General features: G+C 39.6%; 1 pseudogene; it reads right to left on the bottom strand.

Annotated features, from left to right (window-relative positions):
• The window catches only part of LOC134601725 (ubiquitin-like protein 5), a 52,912-nt pseudogene extending 35,863 nt beyond the window's left edge, over positions 1-17,049 (bottom strand).
• Positions 17,050-21,756: the final 4,707 nt, after the last annotated feature.

Raw genomic sequence — 21,756 nt, 5'->3', positions numbered from 1 at the left:
ATAAATGATGTATTCAATGCTTTTGGTGAATTTAATTTATAAGACTAGCACAGACGAGCACACACACTGACAGACACACTCACTCACTGACAGACACACACTGAATGGCACACACTCACAAACAGACACACAGTCACTTACTGACAGACACACAGTCACTGACAGACACACACTCACTGACAGACACACACTCACTGTCAAACACATAGTCACTGACAGACACAAACACTCACAGACACACACTCACTGACAGACATACACTCAATCACTGACACACACTAACAGTGAAACACTCACACACTCACTGACACACACTCACTGACAGACACACTCACTGACAGACATACATTCAGTCACTGACACACACACTCACTGACAGACACAAACAAACTCACTGTCAGAAACATACTCAGTCACTGAAAGACACAATCACAGACACACACTCATTGACAGACACACACTCATTGACAGACACACACTCACTGACAGACATACACTCACTGACACACACTCACTGACACACACTCACTGACAGTCAAACACTCCCACACTCACTGACACACACACTCACTGACACCCATACTCACTCACTGACAGACACACAGACAGACACTCACTGACAGACAAACAATCACACACTCACTGATACACAGATTCACACAATTATATTTTTTGAAGCCCAACCAGCCTCCCTACCTTCCTGCGGTCTACTATGGGACAGCTTCTTAATCCTCCAACCCGCTTTTTAGTATGTCAGGGCCGGAATGACATCATATTCCAGCTACTAGGATCACAGAGAGCATGCAAGGGAGGAGTGAGAAGCTGCAAGAACAGCCTCCCTCGTCGCCCACTCTTGCCTGTCTTGTCCCCCAGCATTTATCGTCAGAGCAAGCACCTGCCATCAGGGTAAGAAGGTGTCTGGTCTGCCATTCCTAATAAGCGCCTGAAGGATCAGCCCAGCAATTAGAGGAGGGGAGCAGCAGGGGAGGCTCAAGATCTGCTTGTCCAGCGCTGTGGCCCAATACAGGGGCAGCTCACCAGGAACATTCCGATGGACGCCCCCAGCAGGCCAGCACACTAGGCGAATGTCTAATTTGCCTAACGGTTGTGCCGGCCCTGGGTCTGATAACACAGAAGAGCTGCTGTAGATCAAATTGATGAAAAACTTAATGGTGGCCATGGTAAAAAGGTGTCAGAGCACAAAGTGCATCACACGTTGCTGCATATTGGGCTGTGTAGCTGCCATCCTGTCAGAGTGCCCACCACCAAAAGCATCTTCAATGGGGATGTGAGCATCAGAACTGGACCACAGAGCAATGGAAAAAGGTTCCAAAATATTTTTCACGAATGGTTTGAGGAACATGACAAGGAGTTAGCTGCACTGCTATAAAAATCAATTATACTCAGAGGTACGTTTGAAGGTCCATGATATTCTCTATAACATTTCAAATGGACAATGAGGTTCTGAGAAATTTTAGGTGACTTATATATAGCAATATATGCAAATAAACTGTAATTTACAACAAGAATAATGTATCTTATTTACACAGAGGTTTTAACACATTTTATGTAGTTTAAACACTCATATCTATGGCTATAATTGTTGTGGAGTCCTATACTCTGTTTATTAATCTGCATGGTTATGCCAGATAGTAAATATTATTTTTGGCATAACTTTACTGTGACACACAAAAAAATACAATTTTTTATTAAAAGATTACAGACATGATTGTTTTTAATGGATAGAATACAATAAAGTTATACCAAATGCACAAAAAACAAGTCCTGCGTTCAAACTCCCACTACTCTTAAGCGGCAGCAACGACCGTAGTACACATCAGCCCCAATACATACAGTAAAAACCAAAGAAAAATAGTTACTTGTGCTCTCTCCCAAATCCCTATGTATGTTTAAAAATAGAGGTTATTTAGTTACTCCAATGGCCATTGAAGTGAACACCCGCCTGCCACGTCAAGGCAAACCTCTCAGGTGGGTCCTACACTAACCATTCACTGAATTATATTTATCTCACAACATTGCCACGAGTTGAAGATTTGTTCCTGTGAGATTTATGTGATAAGTATTATAACAAGGAGTAGACAATAAACATTTTTCTTTAGAGAAATACTAAGGAAACTAAAATATTTAGAGAATAGGATTCAATATTTGCAATAATTTTTTAGACGTTTTGAAATATTCATAGAGAAGCAGAAATACAGTATATGATTTTTTCAGTCTCTGTAGGTATGACAAAAAAGAGATGCATTAAAATTATTTCTTTTTTAGAACTTTCGAATATGCCATGAGAATACTATCAGAATATCTGTGAAACAATGTCACTAGGCAAAATGCCCATATTTAAGAAGAATAGTTACATCACTTACATAATCCTTACAGTAATTGCATTGAAAAAAACAATATACAAATGAAAATACTTTGGGAGACAGCTGATATACTCCTAAAAATAAATTAACAAACAAAACATAATATGATATTGTTTGAAACTGGTATAATCACGCAATAACACCCTAAAGGTGATGGCGGCTTTGCTCTCAGCCAGGTACCAGACCTCTGCATTTTAATTATTATAAACTTTTTATTGTTTATGCCATAATAAAAAAAAATGGAAACCTTTTCCTTTTTTGCAAACTTTAAATCAGGATTTGAGTCTGGTACCTGGTTGAGAGCAATGACCTCAAGGAGACTAAAGCCCCCATCACCTTTTGGAGAGGCACCTTTGGAGCATTTAATATTCCACATGTTTGTGTATTGTTTTATCTATAAAAGACCACCATATAGGAAGTGATCTGTCGGAAGCTGACTATAATATGGAGATAAGTATTTTTTTATTTATCACTTTTATTTCAGTGTTGCAGGTTTTTGTTTTATGTATCCCTAGTAATTGTATTGAACCACAACCCTTTGCTTTGAAAATGCTGTATTACCTTGCTTTACATATTTATCAAATAATGCTTAAAGTGTTATACTATTTGGATTTACACCCAACCTCTGTCCCCAAAATAAAATAAAAAAACTATAGTTTTCTATATATTTATTCCACTTGTTTACTGTGGCCACAGCTGCTACCCTGGCTGAGATTATTATTACTCATGATCTCATCAAATCCAGTGCTTCCCCAAAGGGAAGCAATGAAGGGCACATGAACAGAAGACTTTCCTTATTTAGGTTTTTGGTCATATCACAATATTGAGTCAACCAGAACTCATCCCATGTGTTTTAAATGATAAATAACATAGAAGTGTTCATATTTTCATTTAACATTAAATATCACTACACAGAGCAAAGTAAATGTATTTACTTTGCCAATTACTTATCCAACCATAATGCATTTTACAATGGAGCATTTCTTATTCAACAAATTGGCTCAGTTACAGTAAATCAGTCAACATTGAGAAAATATAAAAAGGATCATAGCTAGAAGAATTCTGCTGTGGGGGCCTAAGCTAAATATTAACTTGTTTAAACTCATCCAAAAGCTTCAATGTCAGGAATATTTGTCTGTATACATTTCTGGGTCTTTTGTGTTGATGCTCATCCAGCCTCTTCCCATGTATAGCTACATGTATCTGCAGGATACACACTTTGACAAGCTATGAGCTCAAATGTAGGCTTTTGCTTCCCTTTTGTCTTTGTTACTTTGTAGTAGTTTGCCATTTGTGCAGGCAGGGCTGGTGCAAGGATTGTGGTCTCCCCAGGGAACGATACATCTTAACACCACCTCATAATATTTACTCCCCTTAGGAAAAAAAGGAAAAAAGGACCAGATTTTAGGCCAAAATGAAATATATTCCAAATTTTAGAGGCTGGAGACTTTTAACAGTTTGACTATATTGGCCTAATGTTTGCAATTCACTTTTCCTTTGCCAACATTACCCCAATTTGAATAATATTTTGTTTTATAATATCAGGGGAGCCTGCAAATAACCAGATATATTATTACCATAATGGATGGATTGTAATTTATTTTTTATAACTTGACTATTTTGTACCCAAATGTTACATTTCCTGTTTGATACTTACTCTAACCCTACATCTCTAAAATTCTAAGCATCCAAAAGCTCTAGCCACCAGTTTATCCATAAAGGGTTAATATAAGCACCCAAACCACTTCAACTCATTGAACTGGTCTGGGTGCACTGTCCCCGTTCCCCTTAGCCCTGCAATGTAAAATGTTGCTGTTGCTGACTGCCTCAAGTGACTGCCTACCGACAGCCACTAGAGACACTAACTGCTAATTCACGGAAATTGACTCTGTGCATGTGCATGAGGACATCCAGCATCTTCAAACCCCCCATAGGAAAGCATTGATTACCTCCTGGGTGCTGACGTGATGAAGGCAAAGACCAAGGCAGCACTGAGGGACCTCGGTGCTGGAATAAAGTAAGTGACAAAAGTTTTTTTTTTTTTTTTTAACTGCTGTGGGTGGTCGAGAGATGGGGGGAGGGGGTACAGAGGGACACTGTAGTGTTAGGAATACAGCTTTGCATGGTAACACCTTCTCCCCATCAACCTGTCTTAGTTGAAGTTCCTCAAGTCTCTGTCCTTGGTTCTCTTCTGTTTTCTCTCTATACTGCCTTTTTTGGCAAACTAGTTAATTTTTGGGGATTCCACCACCACCTATATCTTTGGATTCCACTACCACCTATATCTCTATGACACCCAGATATATCTCTCCTCCAATCTTCCACTGTCCTAGAACATGTCACCAGTACCTCTCTTCCATATCTGAGTAGATGAACTTTCCACTTTCTTAAACTCAGTCTGTCTAAAAATTAGCTTTTGATCTTCCCTCCTCATAATACTAATTGTAGCGGACCCCAGGTAACCCGACTGGTTACCTCTGCTATCTTCCTTCAGCCGTACAGGAACCACTTAGAATATAAAGAGACCCATTTCCCCCTAGTAACAGCTCTGGAGGTACAACACTGACTGAACTCTGTTTATTTCGTCACACAAGGTTTTACATGCACAGACCCCTACATGGGGTCTCCAACACAAAACAACAGGGGCTCCATCCCAAGAAGCTGATGGGGTTAAAACTGAGCTGGCAGTGTCCCTGTGTCAACGCCCTGCTGTGATAGGAAAAGGAAGGGGGATGGGGAGAGGCACAGACAAGCAATACATTTCACTTAACTATTCTATATAGAGCTGCTGCCTTCCCGACGCCCCCCTTTGTTGACCCACAGCTGCATATACAGGTACATGTAAAACAGTCCCAAAAATGGCGCCGCAAGCTTGTGGCCCGCGCCAAACAAATCACGCTATCCATCACATACCCTCCCCCACCATAGAAATAGACAGCGGGCACATGGGGATATGGCACTCAGTGACAGCGCTCTGTCACACATCTTCCCCTTGTCTACCTCCAACCGCTGCAGCATGATCCACATGGATCAGCTCACTGCTGTCTGGAGTTCTGGAGTGGACACAGTCTGTGAGTGCCATGCCTGCAACAGCAACTGTCCTCGGCCAGCCCCTACAGTCCTGGGGTCTTGCCGGCTTTGCACCCTGCACCTTCCTAGGTACAGGATGACTTAGACATAAAGCGTCTTTAGCCAGGGAGGCCATCCAGTCCAGGCTCTGGTACACAGGGTCCTCTGAGCCCCCACTCAAACAAGTGTGCCCCCTGGCTATTCCATCACCTGTGTTTCCACCATTTTCCCGGTTGGTTGAGGATAATGGCTGTCATTTGGAGCATCCATCACGGCTCCACTTCCTGTGCCTCGCTGGGAACATGGCTGTCTTCTGGGGAGAGAGACCGACTGTCTCCACTCCCCCGAACTCATACTGCCGCTAGGGAACGAGACCGGTTGTCTCCGTTTCCTGAACCTCGCACTGCCGCTGGGGAATGAGACCGGTTGTCTCCATTCCCTGGACTTTACACTGCCGCTGGGGAACGAGACTGGTTGTCTCCGTTCCCTGAACCTCACACTGCCGCTGGGGAACACACTAATATTCCTTTTTTCTTTACTGTAACTCTTTCCTAATTGGTGTCCCCAGAGACTACCTCATACAGTCCATAATGAATGCTGCGGTCATGATTATTTTTCTGGGTGCAAGAATATTATATTTATTTTTAACTCCATACCACGATCCTATTTTATTTTGTGTGCATTATTTTTCTTGGTGGTCTGAGAATATTTTATGATCTTCCCAACCAGTTTACAGAACCCCTTTTAATGGGCCTGCAGAGAAATACCATATTGCACAATATCGGAACATAGTTAAGATAGATTAAAATAACTATGTAGTGCTCCAAAATAGTCCAATATTGTAAATATTTTTAATAAATGTATATTGTACTGTTGATATGAAATTAAGCCAAGTATGGTATACAACCATGAACAATTTGTATATATGAAATGATGTCCTATGAAAGAAAGGAAAAATGTAATAGTGAAGTATTACTTCACTAATAAAACACAAAATAAAGAGCACACTTTCCTTACAGCAATAGGTTTGAGTACTATGTCAGTGCTGTATAAAATAGGTTTAAAAATGTCTCCCTGTGTATTCTGTCTATTCTCTCAAATATCAAATTGTCAAAATGGCTTGCTGCTTATTGTATATATTATATCCATGTAGATTTAGCCGAGTTTTGCAAAGTCTGGTTCATCAGAATTGAGACTAGTGCTTGTCCATAATACAGAGCAGAGAGGAAAAGATCTCAGTGTTTCCTTTTGCTAGACCACCACTAATTCTACCTCCATTTCACTAAATGTTGCATATTAGTAAAGTAAGTCATATTTTTTTTTTACTTATCTTGGTTTTGATTCACAAAAGCAAATAACACACACAATTGCAACAACTTAAATGAATAGCAGGTACCCCTAACAATTACATAGTTACATAGTTACATAGCTGAAAAGAGACTTGCGTCCATCAAGTTCAGCCTTCCTCACATATGTTTTTGCTGTTGATCCAAAAGAAGGCAAAAAACCTAGTCTGTAGCGCTTCCAATTTTGCCACAAACTAGGAAAAAAATCCTTCTTGACCCCAAAATAGCAGTCAGATGTCTCCTTGGATCAAGCAGCTATTACCCCACTAATTAGAAATCTATTCTAATTCTAACATATAAAGCAGATTCACCTTTAACATGTTATTTGTATCACCAACTTGATACAAAATCGCTAATTTCTATTTTGTGAATGTCACCCTAACTCACTCCCACTCATGTCTTCCTCTTTATCTTTATCTTTATATTTTACTTTGCCTTATTCTACCATCCTGTTCTTTTTCTTTACACCTCTCTCCTTCCCACGTTGTCCACTCCTCTACCCCTTCTGTGCCATGCCGTACCAGCATTTACATATAGATTGCAGCATGGAACAATGGTACCATGACAGATGGTAAGAAAGTTTGCAGTCCAAAATTGCAATCTCCTATCTCCCACTCAAAGTTGTGTCAAGTGTCCCTGGCATTAGCTAGCTTGTTAGATACGGAAGCAAGCTAAACCTTGTCTCACACTAGAATAAATGATCCAGGATATCTCCCACTCCTACACAGGCAAAGCCATGGTAAACAACATAGTTTCAATGCTGGTCTCCCTACCTCAAAAGCAGCAGTTAAAGTGCCTGGATGAATCCTGCTTGGAAGTATAGACTGTTTTATTGCTTCTTCTTCTTCCCCAATCTTGGTCAGTTGTCACTTGATCTGTAAATTAAAGCAACATTTACTGCCTGACACCTAGCCATCAATCATCTTTTTTTTTTCTATTTCTTTATTGAATAGGAGATCCAGCTCACATGATTGGTCAGACATCTTTCTCATCATGACAAACTAAATTGATTATTTGCCCTCACCAAAAAAACAAAAGATGAGCATATGAGATTATGGCATTTGGCAGCTTGGAAATCGGTATTTCAGCCAATCACTTGCTTAGCTTGAATTGAGCTAATTGCAATTTGACCTGAAATTAATCTACAAGTCTAATGCTTTCTTGGTATAAACATTTTGTTGCAACTTATACTTTCTTCTTTTGGTGTCAGTTTGGCCGAAAGTTAGTCGAAATATTTCCTTTCCTTCATTAGCCTATATTTCTATGGAGGGAGAGGCTAGGGGAGGTTGTTGTTATAGATTCTCAAACTTTAGATAGCAGTAAAAAAATTAAAGTTGCGAAGTACACTGAAATGCTACAGACAAGAATGACAATCTTGTTAATAAGGGATTTTACTACTGTTTTCTGAAACTGCTTGCACAACAATATTTTAGGCTTTATTGCAATATTTCTTGTTTGAGTCAAAAGCGTTTGCGGTACATTTGTTTTTGTACTTGTTTTATCACGTCTACTATGATATACCATGCCGGATGGCATTCATGTGATTCAGGCTGGCATTTTTATTGTGTATTTAAAAAAGCTGTGCCAGTTTGCAGCCACACTGTTGTCTGTGAGGTTAGTATGACTTTTAACCTAGGAAAATGGAGGCTTTGGCAGTCGGGCACTGTAATTGTGTTAGTACAGAAGATATAAGGCACAAAATAAAGTCTGACTTTGATTTTATGTAATAATTGTATGGTTTTAAACTCAGCACCACATACAGTGGTGAGAGCTTATGCCAAATAACAGCATTTGCATAAATATTATTGAACACAAGTGGGGCACTAAATGAGGCACTATATTGCAAGATTCAATTGTAGTGGGAAAAGTCACATTTTGATAATGTTTCAATAATACATTCTCCAAACTGCAATAAAATGATTGCTAAGTTAGTTGCCACGCTTCTTGGAAAAAATACTGTCCATGCCTATATAAAATATTTAATTATATAGTCTTATACTACAGGGCCGCTTAATGCTTCAATCTGATTGGTTGACGAATGTTCTAAGGTGTGCATTATTTTCAAGAAGACGCACGGCTAAAGTAGTTCCAGACAGGTCTTGACCGCATTACAGTTGCGTAAGAAATTAGTCCTACATACAAGAGAATTTTAATGACAAAAACTTGACAAACATCTTGAAATACATTATCTGAACAATGTTTTGAGGTGTGGTAACTGTAGTATATGCAGAATAATTGACTCCAGGCTGTTGAATTATTAGAAAAAAATAATGCACATCCGAGGTGCAACGGCCACTCAGCTTCGTGTCGTGACCGCATTACCACCTCGGGTGTGCATTATTTTTCTAATAATTCAACGGCTTGGATTCAATTATTCCGTACATATGACACTACAGAACATGACATCACAGGACTTGACATAAGAAAAAGAATAAAATGTCTTTGGGAAAAAAATAAAAAGCCTACTTACCTATAACACTATTACTCTAAACAGTGGAATTGCACTGCGGTCTGTGGAGACTGATTGAGATTGCATTATTTTTTTCTAATAATTCAACAGCCTGGAGTCAATTATTCCGCTTATACTATAGTTACCACACTTCGAAACATTGTTCAGAGGATGTATTTCAAGACGTTTGTCAAGTTTATGTCATTAAAATGCTCTTGTATGTAGGACTAATTTCTTACGCAACTGTAATGCGGTCAAGACCTGTCTGGAACTACTTGAGCCGTGCGTCTCCCTGAAAATAACGCACACCTTAGAACGTTCGTCAACCAATCAGATTGAAGCATTCAACGGCCCTGTAGTATAAGACTATATAATTAAATATTTTATATAGGCATGGACAGTATTTTGAGTTTTAAATTAACACATTTTAAATTTACTGGATGCTGTGCACTCTGCTGTTCTTATGATGTTTTTTAAATGTCTTTCAAATACTATACATTTCATACAAATATCCTGCTCTTAATAATTATACAAAAAGTAAAAAAGGTTTGTTTCATATGATAGACAAGAGATCTGTCCAATCATGCAGACTGTATCTCCTGTCCAATTGAGAGGCAGAAAGAAGCAACTATATGTCCAAGTGGGATTGTGCTAAACATGTTGATTTCAGCTACTGAAATAGACAGACCAACACATATGAATTGCCTGGTATTATCTTTGCTGTGCCTGTGTGAGAGTAGAAACCTGTGTCATTGATCCTAGTGTTAGACTGGTTAAGTTTAGGTTACTGCTGTGCCTGCCTTGGTACTGCCAGTGCCAATTACACAAATTATGCATTGGAGTTAGATAGCTTTGGTCATTGATCCTGGTATGTGACCATTGGTTAGGTCACTGCTGTGCCTAGCGTTTGACACCTGGACAAACTTTGTTTAATATACAAGTGCATGCTGCACACAGTGTGACAGGTCTTGTAACAGGTATTTTATTCTGTGTGTGTTTAGTGTACGTGCTGTTCAAGTGTGCAAAAATTGCACAGTGAACTATGCGCAAGTACAGTATTTTTTTTAAAATCGCAATAACAGTAAATTCTCCAAACAGTCACCCATCACCCATTTTTCATCACATCTGAATTAGCTGAATAAAGTTGTGTTAGTTTGTGCAGTACATATTCATATCCCAAGTTATTTTTTTTTTTTAATAAAAACAAACCCAGCATCATCAGTGTAACATCTTAATTTCATGAATAAATTGAGGGAAGCTAGGGGTTGTGTTGCCCAATCCAAGATCAGCAGTAGTGCCGTGACCTCTAAGAGTCTAAATACAGTTTCCTCAGCCATGCAGGCAGTTCCTTGGCTTTGAGTACTGTTGGATCCTCCTGGGTCATGATTACTGCCACCTACCACCAGAATTACTACCACTCAAAACAGTATTCAGTCTCCGCATAGTGGATCTAGCATGTCAGTTATGACCGATTTTCCACTTATGAGGCAAATGTTTTTTCTTGTCCTTATGCTGTTCTAATTGGTGACTCAAGGTCTAAAGTACCAGAAGAATCTGTAGCTGCAGCACAGTCAGATAGGCCCACAAGTAGTATGAGAGTGCCATTAGCACTTCTAGGGACAACTAAGGGAGTCATCGGGGAGTCATCCAGTTTGTTGGTACCATGAGAGACAGCCTTTAATAAAAAGAAACAGCAGAGTACCAAAGTAGTGTTCCCAATGTTTGGTCATGGAGATGATGAACCTGGTGATTATGATATCACTCTTACCCAAAGATTCTTTATCTCTGGTCAAGGAGGTGCTCAATGATCGACAGCAATTACAAGAGGATAATCTGGAGAGGAGAGGCAGCACTCCACTAACACTTTCTTCAACTACTGTTCACTCTTCTCATCTGAATCCTCTCCACCTTGGTTAAGGCCATCTCTGTCTGCTTTTGAATTGCCACGTTTAGTGAACACGTGTGTAACATCATCTGCTATCTGGACTGCAAGTAGCTCCTACTATGTCATTATTCTTCCTACTACTCACCACCACCACCACCACCACCGCCAAAACTACTACAGCTACCACCACAGTGCTACCATTTTTTCCACCTTACAATTACTAAAGATGCTGCTATTCCCAATTTTCCCATTTGTTTTATTGTGTCAGTGATAATAAAAAAAAGCTCTCTCACTTAACATTTTTTTAATCCAAATATATAATTAACTAATTTTAACAACTTAGAATTGACAATTGATCATGTGTAACCTTTGCATTGCAGCACACTAATAAGTACCTTTTTTTGGTAAGTAAGCTTTTTTGGTTAATCCAAATATTTTCTCTGAATATTTTGCATGGACAATATTTGGAAAGACAAACTGAAACATGGACAAAGATCAGATGACTCTAAGGGAAAAAAAAGTTTGGACAAATTGATTGAGTCAAACCTGGAATACTTAGTAGCTAAAAGAACTCATGAAAACAATTTGTATGCATTTTTAGTTTAGTGATCTAGTTTTAGCATAAAAGTTGATCATTAGGCATTAAAATAAAAAAAAACTAAAGAGCCACTAATTATTTTTTTTAATTAGTGATATTACTAAATATAATTAAAGGTCTGCTTCATACCCCTAATTAAGTTTAGCTTGCTGAAAACCATTATGTGTGAAGAGGGTGTCCTACTTTTTTCATTGTGCAATAAATTCAGATTTTTAATAGAAATTGACACTTTTATAAATTAAACAGGTTACATCGCCCTGCTTCCAAGCAGACAACAGAGCCTGGTACTTCCTGGTTTGGTTAAATCAGTGGAGCTGCAGTCAAGAGGCAGCAATTGCAAAGCGCATGTGCCTTACAGAGACTTCTCATTGAACTGCATTGGGAAGTCTGTGATTGGACAGCCACAGAAAGTCTGGGTGGGGTTAGATGGGGAGGACTTCCAATAAAAATGTATATTTAAATGCATTCAGGTTTTCATATTGGTTATATTTACTGCATAGTGATTTATATTTGGACAGTGGAGTATCCCTTTAGATATTTTAAATGTCTCATTCTGTAAATGCATAGAATGCAAGGTTTACTAATTAGATATTAAATTATAACCATCTTTTGAATAAGTATTTTTAATGGTTAGTGGACTTTCAATGATATGCATTAGTAACATGTGATTTAATCAATGTGCCAGAAAATTTTACAATGTTGATGTTCCACATAGTATTTAAACTCCTAAAGGAATCTATGTGCATGAACTTCGACCTGTCAGAAGAGTAGTCCTCCCTAGACACTCTGAACAAGGTAAGATCTGTTGTGTGTCAAGTAACATCTAACTATTCCAGTATGTTTGCCGTTAAATGAAATAATCAGCAAAATATACTTAGTTGACATTACTTATAACTGACCAAGACTGATGAAGAAGGCCTTTCTTTAACATTGTAATTTAAATATCAGATGAGTTTCGACATATGTATGTGGAACAAAACATATCCCAGATACACATATCAGGAATTTAAAACAAAAAAAACCTTTTTTTTATGCATTAAAAACATTGTAGTTTGAAGTCGCAAAAATTAAACTTGTAAATGGAACATTTGTTCAAATATACGAATGCATCATGCTCAAATCCAATCAGTTTTACAGTGTTTTCGTTAAAAATAGCATCGATAAGATCAGAGATAGAATAACTTAATTGTGAATTTATGAAGTTGGTTTTCTTTTTCGCCTTTTAACCCCTTAAGGACACATGACATGTGTGACATGTCATGGTTCCCTTTTATTCCAGAAGTTTGGTCCTTAAGGGGTTAAACCATGACACAAGCATGTAATTACTATAGTGATTCACGATAAACATAAATCTTGGTTATTTTAATCACATCCTTCTTCTCAAGGAAGCATTTTATAGCACCCTTGCTATGATATGCATATGTTTTATGTTGAAGTTAGTAATACCAGGAATATGTTATTCATTGCACAAAGATTCAGAGTATACTAGTGGTTTATCAATAAATAAATACTGAAAAGAAGGATTGTATATGATGGGTTTTCAAACTGCATACATTTATAAAGTTTCCATGTGTATCTAATAGTTTATTAAAGGACCACTCCTTTGAGAAGAATCCTAGTTTAAACCCACTTTATAGAAATGCTGATTTCTATGAGAAATCGTCGTCCCTTTTCAAAATTACCTATAGAATACCCCCCTGCAGCGTCCTTCCGTTAGCTCCTCTGAGCTAACTGAAGTTTCAGGCATGCTATACTTGAGCATGCCTGCCTCCTTCCATACAGACCTCAGACCAGCTCCTCCAGACCTCAGATTAAACACGGGGGCACCAGTTCAGATTTGGAGCAAATACCCGGTAAATATTTAAAGCCATGCCATATCTGAGATACAGCACTGCTTATTTTTTACCCTAATCATGACTCCAGTTGCTGTCAAGTAAACAGCCACATCAGCAGCTTCCCATAGGTTAATTATGTTGAGGTATCTTTCATATTTGGTGTCAACACGCACAACATGATGATGCCGAATGCCAATTTAGTCCTATAGTAATCCTTCCAGAGATCTTTTCTACCAACCTAAAACACTGTTGTCCATTTTCTCTGTATGTTCTGGTGTTCAGAGATGAAATCCATCATGTTATACTAAAATGCAAGAAATAAAAAAAGACTTATAAAAAACATCTCCAATCTCCAGCATCCCAGTAAGTCAAAAGGTAAGGGGGTGCATAGAGTGTTATTCAGTAAAACAAAGTAACATTTATTAGTAACAACAAGTTCAACTCTTACATTTTGTTTCAAAGTAACAATTGTATGTAGTAAAAAAACGCTTCTTAGCTGTGGGTCCTACTTTCCATTTCCAAGATCGTCAAAACTCAGCTTATACAGCCTGAGTTTCTCTCCATTTACAAGCAATGGCAAACCAGCTGTGGCAGATCAAGCAATACAAAGACTTTAAGTTAAAGTAATACAGTTTTAAATCAATATATTAACTGCCAGACGCATTTCGCAATTTAGAAGAGCTTTTTTTTTTTTTTTTTTTTAATGGCATAATTGTGAAAGAACCCTTGTTCCAAGCTGGGTTATGATGCCCCAATGACACTGCTAGAGGTGGAGTTACACCTCCAGCAGCAGAGGGGTTAAAATGCAAAATGATGTACATACAGACTCCTGGCATCAAGCCCACTTCAAATCACTCAAATGGCCATGGTGCCCGGAGTAACCATTTACATATTTTCAGTAATCATAAGAAAATAATATTTATGTGTGTTTGTTGGATTTTAAAATGATTTATCAACAATAAGATATTGTAATTACAAACTGCAGAACAATTTAAAACAAATATTAGCTTTTCTTAAAGATAATATTTCTATGCTTTTAATTTTCTATAGTATTAAAAAGTATTAATATAATACTACTTTTAGTTCTGGATATTTCCTGTTGTAGTGTGGAAGAATGAATCTAGATTAGAGAGCCAAGCGGATTTATTACTTCTAGTAAAGACAAAAGGCATTAAGTGAGTGTGACATGATTGAGGATGTAACACAAATGGAGAGAAAAGGCACCTAACAGTTGTATGCTATTTAACCTGGTGTCCTCCGTGTATTCAGCTATAAATGAAACACATCCCACTATATTTTTGGAGAAAACAGTAAAATGTGCACAATGTACAATGTACCTGCTTAATGCAATTTCTCACTTTTCTAAGAGTATGCTTTGTCCGGAATAAAGACAAAATAAACACTGTCATACTTTTTAAAGTCATGTAAAATACATTAGAAAAACATTCTAGCCAACTTGCTGCTTTAAGTGAAGTGGTCTAAGCAGTTGTTTTTGCAATCACCATAAACCCTAGAGAAACACCAACTATGTTTTTTTTAAAAGCTTTCTTACCATTAACAGGCATGCAATGCTACCAATTCCAAGCATGCATGTCAAAAACAATTTGGTTTATCCACAAAGTTTTGATTTTGCAACTAACTTTGTTCTGAGGAAAATCAGATAGGTTGGATTATGATGGGCTCTCAACAAAGGATCGGATTTAGAAATAAATAAACATAATAAATGAAAAAGTGCAGAAAAATTTCTACAAACAAAACTAATCCATAAATCCCATCCAGCCATTTCCTGTTAACACTGGGACGTTTACCATCACTCCAGTATAACAGCCAAGCTATGTGGTTTCTTAAGCCCAAATTATTTTATTTTCATTTTGCATAATGTTTTTATTTAATTTTTTTCTATTGGTGATATATATATATATTTTCCTGATATTGTTTGTTTTAATAAATGTTAATAACTAGACAGGGGAGGCTCCCATTTAAATGCTTGGAAATGTAGGATTGACAGTTTTTTTTTTTGTTCGTGTTTTATTGTAGGTAAAGGCTACTGAAGAAAACCCATCCACACCACCCACTAACTGTATGTGACCAGTGGCGTACGTACCGCGGTCGCAGGGGTCGCAGCTGCGACCGGGCCCGGCACTCCAGGGGGCCCGGCCGCCCTGCGGCCCCCCCGCAACCGGGTAGCAGCTGCCACGCTTTGCGGCCCCGGCCCGTGCGGCAAACCGCCGGGGCCGCATGTCAAGGGGTCCATCGGGTGGCCCATGCTGTCAGGGCCACCCGATGGACATGGATTGTAAGGGGGCCCGGTCTGCGCTGAGCACTTTAAGTGCTCAACCGGGCCCCCTGTGATGAGATCATCACACGCTGGGAGGAAGTGACCGCACGTCACTCCTCCCAGCATACTGAGAGCCCGCGCGGGAGGAAACAGAAAGGAGGAGGGAGTCAGAGTGGGAACTCTGACTCCCATCAGGCTGAGCCACCACTGGACCCACACATGGTAGGAAGCATTTTGTGTATTTGTGTCTCTGTATGTATGTATGTGTGTATGTATATCTGTGTCTCTGTATATGTGTATGTATGTCTGTGTCTCTGTATGTGTGTATGTCTGTGTCTCTATGTGTGTGTATGTCTGTCTGTGTGTATGTATGTCTGTCTCTGTATGTCTGTATGTGTGTGTATCTGTATGTATGTATGTGTGTGTGTGTGTGTGTATCCACATGTATGTCTGTGTCTCTCTGTATGTGTGTCTGTGTCTCTGTGTGTGTTTGTGTGTATCTGTATGTATGTCTGTGTATGTATGCTTGTGTCTGTGTCTGTGTGTGTGTGTGTGTGTGTCTGTTTCTGTATGTGTGTATCTGTATGTCTGTGTATGTATGTGTGTGTGTGTGTCTCTGTATGTATGTGTCTGCGTGTGTGTGTGTATGTATGTATGTATGTATGTGTTTGTCGGGGGTGTGTGTATGTGTTTGTGTCTGTATGTATGTGTCGGGGGGGGGGAGCCAGCAGTCAGGGGGGAGAGGTTCACGCTAGGGGGGGGCCCGCGGATCAGTTTTGCACCGGGGCCCCATGGAGTGTGTGTACGCCACTGTATGTGACTTTACATTTTATTGATACTGGGACCCTTACATAGACAAATTATGTTTATCCCCCTCTGGCCAAAAATAACCTTTAAAGCTGTGTTCCTAATACTATAGTGTCCCTCTGCCCCTTCCCCCATCAACACTGTGGTATCCCTCTGCCCTCCCACTCCCTAATACTATAGTGTTCCTCTGCCCCTCTCCCTAAATGTATAGTGTTCCTCTGTCCCTCCTCCCTAATGCTATAGTGTCTCTCTGTCCCCTTTCCCTACCACTGTTGTGTCCCTTCACCCCACTAACATTACAGTGTCCCTCTGCCCACCCTCCCTGGTGGCAATGGAATGGATTAAAACCATTTAAAACACTTACCTGAGTCCCTCTGTGTTGGCTCTGTCTTAGCCATCTCCGACATTGGAATCGAGGGGAAGCCTAATGCACATGTGTGCACATTGGAAAACATTGAATCAGTGCTTTCCTAAGGGGGTTTTCAACACGCTGGGTGTCCACACGCAAAGCTTGAGGACATCCAGTGTTGTTTCACAGAGTTCTAGACAGTCAATAGAGGCAGTCTTAACCCTGCAATAGAAACATTGTAGCTTCTCTGAAACTGCAATGCTTTAGATTGCAGGGTTAAGGGCACAGGGACACTGCACCCAGACTACTTCATCGACATGAAGTGGTCTGGGTGCCTATAATGTCCCATTAAGAAATCAGCAATGTCTGCAATAGATTGCACTCTTTTAGGAAGAATGAATGAACAATAGCTAAAGGCAAAAATCTCTCCTAGTTTAATAACTCAAGTACATACGATCCATTACTTCTTTCTAATTTGCCCTAGTGTTCAGCTACTTCCAATGTGATCTGCAGCTGAAAAGCGTGAACATTGTAAGTCACATCTCTTTTGTACGCTTAAAGACATAATGTCAGTTTGCACAACACGGGAATGTGGAGTGCCCTTGGTTTAAGAAAAAAAGTAGGATTAGTTTCCTAAATCCCTGCATGGAATTAGCAGAACTCCTTTAAAGCAACTGCTTACTTAAACCTTAATGCGAAAACAAAAAAAAACAAAAACTAGAGAGAGAGAAAAAAAAAACCTTTGAAATGATGGATAATGTAAAGGAGCTCAAAGTTTGATGAATGGGTTTGGGTGGGACATGTGGTAGAGATAAGCTTTTTTTACAGTTTGATGTAAGCCAGTGTTATTTTGACCCCCATTAACACAGATATACAGTTAAATCAGCATAGGCTGTGCTATATTACAACTGCACTCTTTAACAGTGTGTGTGTGTGTGTGTATTTATATATATATATATATATATATATCCTCATACATATATACGGTGTATGTATATGTCATATATATAATGTGATTTTTAAACTATATCATACACTGTTATTATTTAAAAGAATATTGAGTTGACAGCCTAAGATCTTAAAATGATCCAGCCCATTTTATTCATCTGAGCATTCCAGTCTTACCTCATCAATTTGTCAACAGGTATGTGTTCTTTCAGAAGCTGGTCTAGGTTGTTTGGGCACATAGTATAATTACTTAATTTGTCTTCTAATCTCTCTTTTTAAAGTGCGTACTGCAACACAGTGTTTATTGGACTTTAAAACAGGTGTAATTTTCTTAGGCTCTGAAGAGCTTAAAGCGATTCTCTAAGCACCCAAACAACTTTAGCTTAATGAAGCAGTTTTAGTGTAATTATAGATCAAGCCCTTGCAGTCAGTTTGACTGCAGGGGCATGATCTATACACCTAACTACTCAATTAAAGTTTCCAATGATTTAATTGCTGTTAAATCCAGTGGTCACTACTCACTTCTAATTCTCCTTGACCTTTCTGCTGCTTTCAACACAGTTGATCATCAACAACTTCTTTTCATCTTCCGTAACCTCAGTCTACGAGACTCTACTCTTTCCTGGTTCACTTCCTATCTCTCCTAGCACTGTTTCAGTGTTTCTTTTTGCTCTTCTCCCTCTCTATTGGTGTTCCCCAAGGTTTAGTCCTTGGTCACTACTGTTCTCGATCTATACTGCCTCCTTTGGTAAACTAATCATCTCTTTTGGCTTCCAATATCATTTGTATGACACGCAAATATATCTGTCCTCTCGTGATCTCTTGTCATTGACTTGTGTATCTGACTGTCTCTCTGCTATTTCCAACTGGGTGGCTGCTCATTTCCATCAGCCCTTACACACTGGCTTCCCGTGAGATATAGGGCTCAATTTAAAATTCTGATGTTTGCTTATAAATCTCTACATAATGCTGCTCCTACCAACCTATCCTCACTAATACACAAGTATGTCCCTTCCAGGTCCCTACGCTCTACCGAAGATCTACGTCTATCCTCTGTTGGTACTCACACCTCTGATGCTCGCCTTCAAGACTTCTCTGGGGCTGCACCATTCAAGATTTCTCTAGGGCTGCACCATTCCAATGGAACCCCCTTTCCAGCTTCATTAGACACTCAGCCAGTCTAAGTTCTAAAAGATCATTAAAAACTCACTTCTTTAGGAAAGCATATCAATTAAACTGTTAATAGCTTTCCCTCCCTGAACCCTAATTCCTCTCCTGCAACTGCGTCATCCAATAAACTAACCCTTTACTGCAAACTATTCTAGCAACCTACTTTTTCCCATACATGAAATGCATCCTACCTTTACCTTTTGTGTCACTGTACCCCATTCCCTCTAAAATGTAATCTCCATCCAGCTTCTCTTGTTACAAATACATGTCTGTTAGTCCACCTATTGTACAACACTATGGAATTTGTTGGCTCTCTACAAATAATAATAATAATAATAAAACTAAAGTTGTTTTGGTGCTTATAGTTTTTCTTTAACCCCTTAAGGACCAAACTTCTGGAATAAAAGGGAAGCATGACGTGTCACACACGTCATGTGTCCTTAAGGGGTTAATATCTTAACATCTTTTATAGAACAGGATGGCAGCTAATTGCACATACAATATATATCCATATATCTTTATATATATATATATATATATATTGGATTTTTAACTAATGTTATATAACTGAGTAACAAAACAAATAAAATATATGGCGGTAACTATTTTCTCATTACTTTACTATTCTCTAAGTTTAAAGATTTGAATACAGACAAATTGAAAATGTAGTCAAATAAGCAGGCTATAAATATGGTTTAGGGGGGGCGGAGCCTGGCTAGCGAGCGAGCAAGACGTGCTCAGCTCGAGCTCCCGCTGAACGGGAAATTAAACGCTGAAAATCAGGGCGCACATACCGGGAAATTCCACGAACGGGGGCTCAATAGATGGAGGAACCCAGTAGGCGCCCGCAGATACCGGTCTCATCTCCCGGAGTGCCCGGGACCCGAATCGGCGGAACGAGGCAAGTGAGAGAAGGGGATTGGGAAGGCGGCCGCTTCCCGCTCAACACTCCGAGCCACAAGCACGCACGGAACATCCCCCCCCCCCTTTGGACCGGTGGGGGACATCCCGGTCCCCGCCACACAGACCCAACCCGGTCACTGACCTGCTATTGCAAACGACGGTTCAAGCAGACGGACCAGAGGGGAAGGCCTTGAAAATGGCGGCCAAAAGCGACGACTGCACTCATGACATGCAGCAGCAGCATGCATCACATTACCCCACTCCTAAAGCGAGAGACTCTCTGGACATCATTTTTGATAAGGTTTGGGCCCAGCTAATGGCCCATATACGACCAGCTACAGTCATACCACTCCCTGACCCACCTAAAAGGCAAACCAGCAGCCCTGGGAGGACCGGGAAACCTCTGATGGGCGCAAAAAAACGCCAATCCACAGTAACCAAACTGAAGCGCCTGCCTGGACAGAGGGCAACGGGGGGACCAACCCGCAGGTACCAGCCACACAAACGGAGGACTACAGAACCCACACGACGGCCCGCGCCAGATACACGCAAGGCCCGCCGCACCCGCTCGCCGGGAAAGACCCTGGACCCAAGTGGACCCCAGGCTCGTGGCCTGAAGGTACCAGTCCTCACACTGATCCAGGGCCGAGGAGGCGCCAGGCCTACGAAGGGCTGCATGGCTGACCAGATAAGCCTCTTCAACTGCTCCTACACCCAGCTGCGTATAGGGATCGGATGATCGACCTGCAGGAGAGATGCAGCTGAATTGGCCTTACACACAGTGGGGCTGTAATGCTTAAGCCATACCTGGACTCTCCTAAACACACTTGCGCTTTACGTAACGTTTACCTTTTTGTTTATAACCGTTGCCAGGGGTTTAAAAATCTGCCGTATTATGCATTATTTTACAATATAACACGTGCACTGATCTCCGGTCACACTCTGGACACACATATAGTATACCATGCACTGCATAGCCTTGTTTATATTTGAAATGTACATCTCAGGGTGTCCTTCTTTGTCACTCTTCTGCATACTCTTACCTGATCTGTACGTCCTGTTAACTCATCTAAACCAAACGAGAACAAAAGCTGTCGAAATATCGATCTTATTACTTTAAATATGCAGCTGACAACACTGTTAAGCTGGAATGTACCTACATATTTAGATTTAATTACTTCTCATACCTAGTCTAGCAACGACAAACGTAGATGGTTTTTCATTTGTTTTACATTTGTTTTACATTTGTTTAATTCATTTAACTCTAGATGATACAATCGTTAAAACTACCTTGATAAATGTTACTTCATGCGTGCTATTAACCTATTGAAAAGTTTGCTTAATATAAAATATAAAATGAGGCTGTCATTCGAAGGAGATGTACTACTGTGTTAAAGCAATCCCACTCTGTACAAATACTGTGCATCCCCTCTTCTTTATTCTGTACCCCATTTAACTCCTGCCTCAATAAAAGAAAGATTGACAAAAAAAAAAAAATATATGGTTTAAGTACAATTCCTGGTTTCAAACGTAAAACAATGCCTTCTGCTTTAAATGGTTGTACACTGTGTTTGCTTCTCCTTTGAAAAACATTGCCATTAAACTATTTTTTGTGATGAGAATACCTGTCGACTGGAAATCACACTAAACCCCACAGATTATGTCACATAGGTCACTGGTCATCCTTTTAGATGGTAATGTTATCAGGTCAGAACCCGCATAGGTCTTATTTGAT

This window comes from Pelobates fuscus, chromosome 3 (genome assembly GCF_036172605.1).
Source record: "Pelobates fuscus isolate aPelFus1 chromosome 3, aPelFus1.pri, whole genome shotgun sequence".
Taxonomy (NCBI): Eukaryota; Metazoa; Chordata; class Amphibia; order Anura; family Pelobatidae; genus Pelobates; species Pelobates fuscus.
Note: the sequence above shows the minus strand (reverse complement) of the source record. Positions and strands in the feature narration are given on the sequence as shown.